The sequence below is a fragment of the Schistocerca americana genome, chromosome X (assembly GCF_021461395.2).
Source record: "Schistocerca americana isolate TAMUIC-IGC-003095 chromosome X, iqSchAmer2.1, whole genome shotgun sequence".
Classification (NCBI taxonomy): Eukaryota; Metazoa; Arthropoda; class Insecta; order Orthoptera; family Acrididae; genus Schistocerca; species Schistocerca americana.
The window spans coordinates 844,988,201-844,995,108 of NC_060130.1; positions in this window are offsets into that span (position 1 = coordinate 844,988,201).

Sequence of the window (6,908 nt, forward strand, 5' to 3'; positions counted from 1 at the left end):
TCGCAGGTTCGAATCCTGCCTCGGACATGGGTGTGTGTGATGTCCTTAGGTTAGTTAGGTTTAAGTAGTTCTAAGTCTATGGAGCTGATGACCTCAGATATTAAGTCCCATAGTGCTTAGAGCCATTTGAGCCATAAAGTAAGCGCGAATACAAGTTTATGCAGTAAGCGTGAAAACATCACGGGGATGATCATCTCTGCAAGAGAGGCGTTCAGAAATCTTCACCACTGCGATGGAGCAATCGAGTCCCTAGCTCTTGTGATGTTAGTAATTTGTACTTCTGTTTTCATCTGATATCTTTCAGTATGCCTTATAAGTTATTACAGATTGCTAGATTCCACGCAGAAACTGTTGTACCAAATGTCGTAGAAGTAGGATGCTCTGTGTACGACCAGTTACCTATTATTTCCTGCTCAGTGCTACATCTACTACTATTTATCATGGTTTTGTCAAGAGTAACTCCCCTCACGCTGATGATCTTTCCATCTATCACGACATTTTTTACTCGGTGAGATGGATATCTCACTGTTCTCATACTCATCCCATACTCGATAGCCGGTAACATTAACCTCACGGGTCCTGAGCAGTTCTCCTTACTGATACGACGATATCTAGCTGCTTTGGTGGAAAAGGAAGCACGGCAGTTGCCTCAGACAGGGCAATCGGGTCAAACCAGTCGTCTTGTTATCATCAACTAGTGGCGTCATTTGGATGCGGTATGGAGGGGCGTGGGGTTTGCGCACCGCTCTGCCGGACATTGCCGGCTCTGCAGACCTTGGAGCCACCACTTGTCATTCAAGTAGTTCCTCAGTTGATATCAGGAGGCTTAGTGGACTCTACAACAATCCTCCGAATGAGGAAAAATCCTTGGAAGCTACGGAAGTGGATTTCGTAGGAGGAAGCGTCAAGCAACGTGATATGCCTTTGCATCGTGGTCTTTCACTACGACTACCTGAAGCTTAATCTTCAAGTTCCGCTCCTTTAGATCGACTGAAGTGGTCCAGTGGTTAACATTGGGATGATAAACTTTCAAGCCCCCGTCTAAACATTCAGATTTATGTTTAATAAAATTTATCCATTTTACTGGCTGTTGAGTGGCTGGTTTCTGTATACATTAAACATCAACATAAAATTTGTGTTTTCCGTGACACGTTCAACAACAATCTTCCTTCCTTTCCTCTTCTTCAGAAAGGAACAACATTTGCGTTCTCGCCTAGCGAAACAGTTGGTGCCTGATTTGACGCGCCACAGTGACCTCAATATAACCGTGATGCCACTCGCTACTTAAATACCTAGTTGGGTTTAAATACCAGTCCCGTGGCGCCTGTAGTGAGAACAGAGACGTTAACTCGCCGGTAATAGCTTCCTCTCCGTGGGCGAGCTGGCTCAACTAGCGCCGCCATGCAATGGCGCGACGCCAGTTGCCCGCTCTATGGAGCGAGAATTGTGGCAGCGCCGCCGCTGCTAACACAGCCTAGACTCTAGTCTGTTATTCCGCTTACGCAGTATTCTAGTAGGTCTTACGAACCACTCCTATTCAGTGCGTGTAATTTGTCGCTCAAGTTGTTCCTGGCATGTCAACGTTCGTGTATCTTCCCCTTTGTTGCAATGGCTCCTACGAAGCGTATTTATCACTGATTGTATAGTCGCTTTGCTCACAACCTTAACCACTATACTTCAAACATTCCGAGCGTTAATTTCAGCTGTATGGAATAGGTCACAGTACTTAAGGAACTTTCTGATGACAGTGTAACTGCTTTACCGATTCAGCGTCATTTCATTCAGTTCATGCCGAACCCATTTTGCCACTTTCTGCACCTTTTCCATAGCTTTCAACCGAAGAAAAACGGCTTTCTGCATCATATTCAATTGTTCCACGAGTTCCTCTTGAGTTTGAGTATCATCTGCATCCAATAACGCCTGTAATTCGTTGTCTTGGAACTTTTCCGGTCGTTTCCCGTGCTCGCCGTTTCTCACATCAAAATTACCACTTTTGAATTTTTTTAACCACTCGAAGCACTGTGTTTTCCCAAGATCATGTTCGCCGAAAGCTTCTACAAGCATTCGATGCGATTCTGTAGCAGTTTTCTTCAAACGGTAACAGAAAACCAATGCTGTCCGCAAATCGTAGTTCGTAGGCACAAAACTCGATAAGTTTACGGGTTTGAAACAGATACCGATGCATGGAACTTGGATTACTGTGAATTGACATTCATTGTCAGGCGTTACAGGAAGCAGATGGCACCGCAGACGCGGACTCAGGGTCCCTACACTGACGGCTAGCACCATCTATACGGATATTCCGGTTTCATACTTAAGAAACACCTGGTATAATGCTGACATTTCCGTGCCAGAAAAATTTCGCGGTGAATTCGCTGAGCTCTTCTACCATTCCCTTCAGTTCGACTGAAACAATGAGCATGTCTCACAGTTCTTTCTGCGTGTAGCGCTCCATCTTAGGGATTGCCACCGACAAGCACGCAGTATAGCGCTACATGCGCGTTTCTCGTTCAGTGCGAACGTCTGGACGCCACGACACTGCATAACTCAAATCGGCTTTGGTATAACGATGTTAGAAGACAATGTTTTTTGTTTACCTCTTTCTCCAAGCATTTATTTACAACTTACGTGCGCTTATTGCTCACTCGATATGCATTTCCGACACCTGGTTGCTGGACGACACACTTTCGAAGTAGGCTCAGTTGTAATGCACTTCTGGCCATCACAATTGCTAAAGCAAGAAGAAATGCAGATAATAAAAGAGTATTCATTGGACAAATATATTATGTTAGAACTGACATGTGATTACATTTTCACGCAATTTGAGTGCATAGATCCTGAGAAATCAGTACACAGAACAAACACTTCTGGCCGTAATAACGGCCATGATACTCCCGGGCATTGAGTCAAACAAAGCTTGGATGGCGTGTACAGGTACAGCTGCTCACGCAGCTTCAACACGATACCACAGTTCATTAAGAGTAGTGACTGGTGTATTGTGACGAGCCAGTTTCTCGGCCGCCATTCACCAGACTTTTCAATTCGTAAGAGATCTGGAGAATGTGCTGGCCAGGGCAGCAGTCGAACATTTTCAGTATCCAGAAAGGCCTGTACAGAACCTGCAACATGCGGCCGTGCATTATCCTGCTGTAGTGTACGGTTTCGCAGGGCTCGGATGAGGGTAGAGCCACGGGTCGTAACACATCTGAAATGTAACTTCGACTGTTCAAAGTGCCGTCAATGCGAACAAGAGGTGACCGAGACGTGTAACCAATGGCACCCAATTCCATCACGCCGGGTGATACGCCAGTATGACGATGACGAATACACGCCTCCAATGTGCGTTCACCGCGACGTTGCCAAACACGGATGCGACCATCATGATGATGTAACCAGAACCTGGATTCATCCGAGAAAATGACGTTTTGCCATTCGTGCACCCAGGTTCGTCGTTGAGTACACCATCGCAGGCGCTCCTGTCTGTGATGCAGCGCCAAGTGTAACCACAGCTATGGTCCCCGAGCTCATAGTCCACGCTGCTGCAAACGCCGGTGAACTATTCCTGCAGATGGTTGTTGTCTTGCAAACGTCCCCATCTGTTGACTCAGGGGTCGAGACGTGGCTGCACGATCCGTTACAGCCATGCAGATAAGATGCCTGTCATCTCGACTGATAGTGATATGAGGCCGTTGGGATCCAGCACGGCGTTCCGTATTACCCTCCTGAACCCACCGATTCCATATTCTGCTAACAGTCGTTGCATCTCGACCAACGCGAGCACCAATGTCGCGATACGATAAACCGCAATCGCGATAGGCTACAATGCAACCTTTATCAAAGTCGGAAACGTGGTGGTACGCATTTCTCCTCCTTACACGAGGCATCACAACAACGTTTCACCAGATAACGCCGGTCAACTGCTGTTTGTGTATGAGAAATCGGTTGGAAGCTCTCCTCATGTCAGCACGTTGTAGGGGTCGCCACCGGCGCCAACCTTGTGTGAATGCTCTGAAAAGCTAATTATTTGCATATCACAGCATCTTCTTGCTGTCGGTTAAATTTCGCGTCTGTAGCACGTCATCTTCGTGGTGTAGCAATTTTAATGGCCAGTAGTGTATTTGTCATTATGGGGAGAAAACAACTTGAATTGGCATCTGATCTCATTTCTCCAGCTAATGAAACATTTTCATCATCCTTTTGAGTCTAAGAAATATTCGAAGAGCGCAATATAGAATTCTTTCTTGTCCATCAGCATTACAAAAATTTCTTCTCTTTAACGGTGAAGCAGCAGCGTGTCGATAATGTGACAATATTGGTGTGCTTATAATTTTGGTAACGGTGCCTAATGCTAGTGCTGATGAGTATGGCCGAGTGGCTGCCGCCCACGCCACGAGGCGGAGAATCTCGGGCGGGCCCGCGCTACGCAGCCGCAGAGCCGCCCAGCTGCCGCCTTCGCCGGCCGCCACGCGCCTGCGCGCCGGTTTTGATCCGATCTGCCGCTGCGGTCGGCGCCGCAGATCCACACCTTCCGACGCCCCCGATCCGCAGCTGTCATTTTCATTGCCAGCACCTTCATTTCGTAGAGATCTTATACATTCCTGTTGTCAATTCTGCACAGGCGGTGAACAAAAGAATGAAAAATAGAATACCCCAATACTACTTTACGAGTGCTAATAAGCTGTTGCGTAACTGTTCTCAGGGCACAACGTGGTGATTTATTGGAATCAGTAAAGCAGTACTGAATAATAGAGTGCTAACAATAACCGAGGCAGCCCAGTTGTCAACTGCGAGGCGTTAGCCCTTCCTCAACTTTATTCACTTCGCGTCAGTGCACAACCAAGCTACTCCAGAACCAAGTACACAATCCCTACAATACGAAGCCACTAAATAGTCAGTGCAGCAAGTAATATCTATATCTATATGTGTTCTGCTGAATCCGTTTACGGTTTGCAGTGCATGGTACTTTGGATATCACTGACATCTGCCCACTTCTCCTGTTCCCGCGTCCGACCATCCTGATTTAGGTTTTCCGTGATTTCCCTAAGTCGCTTCAGGCAAATGCCGGGATGATCCCTTTGAAAGGGCAAGGCCGACTTCCTTCCCCGTCCTTCCCTAATCCGATGAGACCGATGACCTCACTGTCTGGTCTCCTTCCCCAAAACAACACGCACAACACACTTCTCCTGCACTTTTCGCGAATTGCGTGTTCGTCCAGAAAGACTGCGGCTGGCTCGAAGACTTGTTAAGTAATGGTACCCAGTACGCTGGCCTCGACGGCGAGAGTTTATCAGAGAAAAGGATGCCGTAGGGAGTGCCCTAACTAAGCGTGATAGGACCTCTATTATATTCTGTGTACATCAATGGAAGCTTTTGACATGTGGTGCTACAGAAGAATTAGGTGGGTAGGTCACGTAACTAATGAGAAGGCACTGAAGAGAACTGGAGAGCCGGCCGGTGTGGCCAAGCGGCACTAGGCGCTTCAGTCGGGAGCCGCGCGACCGCTACGGTCGCAGCTTCGAATCCTGCCTCGGGCATGGATGTGCGTGATGTCCTTAGGTTACTTAGATTTAAGTAGTTCTAAGTTTTAGGGGACTGATGACCTCAGATGTCAGTCCCATAGTGCTCATAGCCATTTCAACCAAAAACTGGAAAGAAGAGGAATTTTGACACAACTTGACTAGAAGAAGGGATCGGTTGGTAGGACACACTCTGAGGCATCGATTTAGTGTTGGAGGGAAGCATGGAGGGTAGAAATCGTAGAGGGTTCAAAATGGCTCTGAGCACAATGGGACTTAACTTCTGAGGTCATCAGTACCCTAGACTTAGAAACTACTTAAAGCTAACTAACCTAAGGACATCACACACATCCATGCCCGAGGCAGGATTCGAACCTGCGACCGTAGCGGTCGCGCGGTTCCATACTGTAGCGCCTAGAACCGCTCGGCCACTGGGCCGGCATCGTAGAGGGACCAAGAGATGAATACACTAAGCAGATTCAGAAGGATGTAGGTTGCAGTAGTTACTCGGAGATGAAGAGTTTTGTACAGGATAGAGTAGCATGGAGAACAGCATCAAACCAATCTTTGGACTGAAGACCACAACGACAACAATATATAATTTGCCTGGCGGATGGCGTGGACAATAATCTGCGATTGTTTCCTGATTATGCTGTGGTGTACGAGAAGGTGTACAAGCTGACTGACTATAGGAGAATACAAGAAGACGTAGACAAAACTTCTGGTTGGTGTGATGAATGGCAGCTAGCTCTAAATGTAGGAAAATGTAAGATAACGGAGATGAGTATGAACAACTCCATAATGTTCAGATACAGCATTAGTAGTGAACTGATTAGCACATTCACGTTGTTTAAGTATCGGGGAATAATGTTGCAAAGTGGTAGGACATGGAACAAACATGTGAGGTTAGTGGTAGGGAAGGCGAATGATCCATATTGGTCTGTTGGAAGAATTTGGGGAAATCGTGGTTCATCTGTAAAGGAAGCCGCAAGTAGGACGCTAGTGTAACCTATTCTTGACTACTGCTCTAGTGCCTGGGATTTTCACCGGGTGGGATTAAAGGAAAACGTCGAAGCAATTCAGAGGCGGGCTGCTACACTTGGTAGCCGTAGGTTGGAACAAAACGCCATTTTTACGAATATGCTTCGCGAATTCCTGGAGGAAAAACGGTGTTCTTTTCGAAGAATACTGTTGAGAAAATTTAGAGAATCGGCGTGTGAAGCTGATTGCACAAGGATTCTTCTGCCTGCAACATACATTTCGCGTAAAGACCACAAAGATAACAAACGAGAAATTTTTCCCTCGCTGTATTTGCGAGCTGGACAGGAAGGGAAATTACTAGCCGTGTCCGCAGCTCGTGGTAGTGCGGTAGCGTTCTCGCTTCCCACGCCC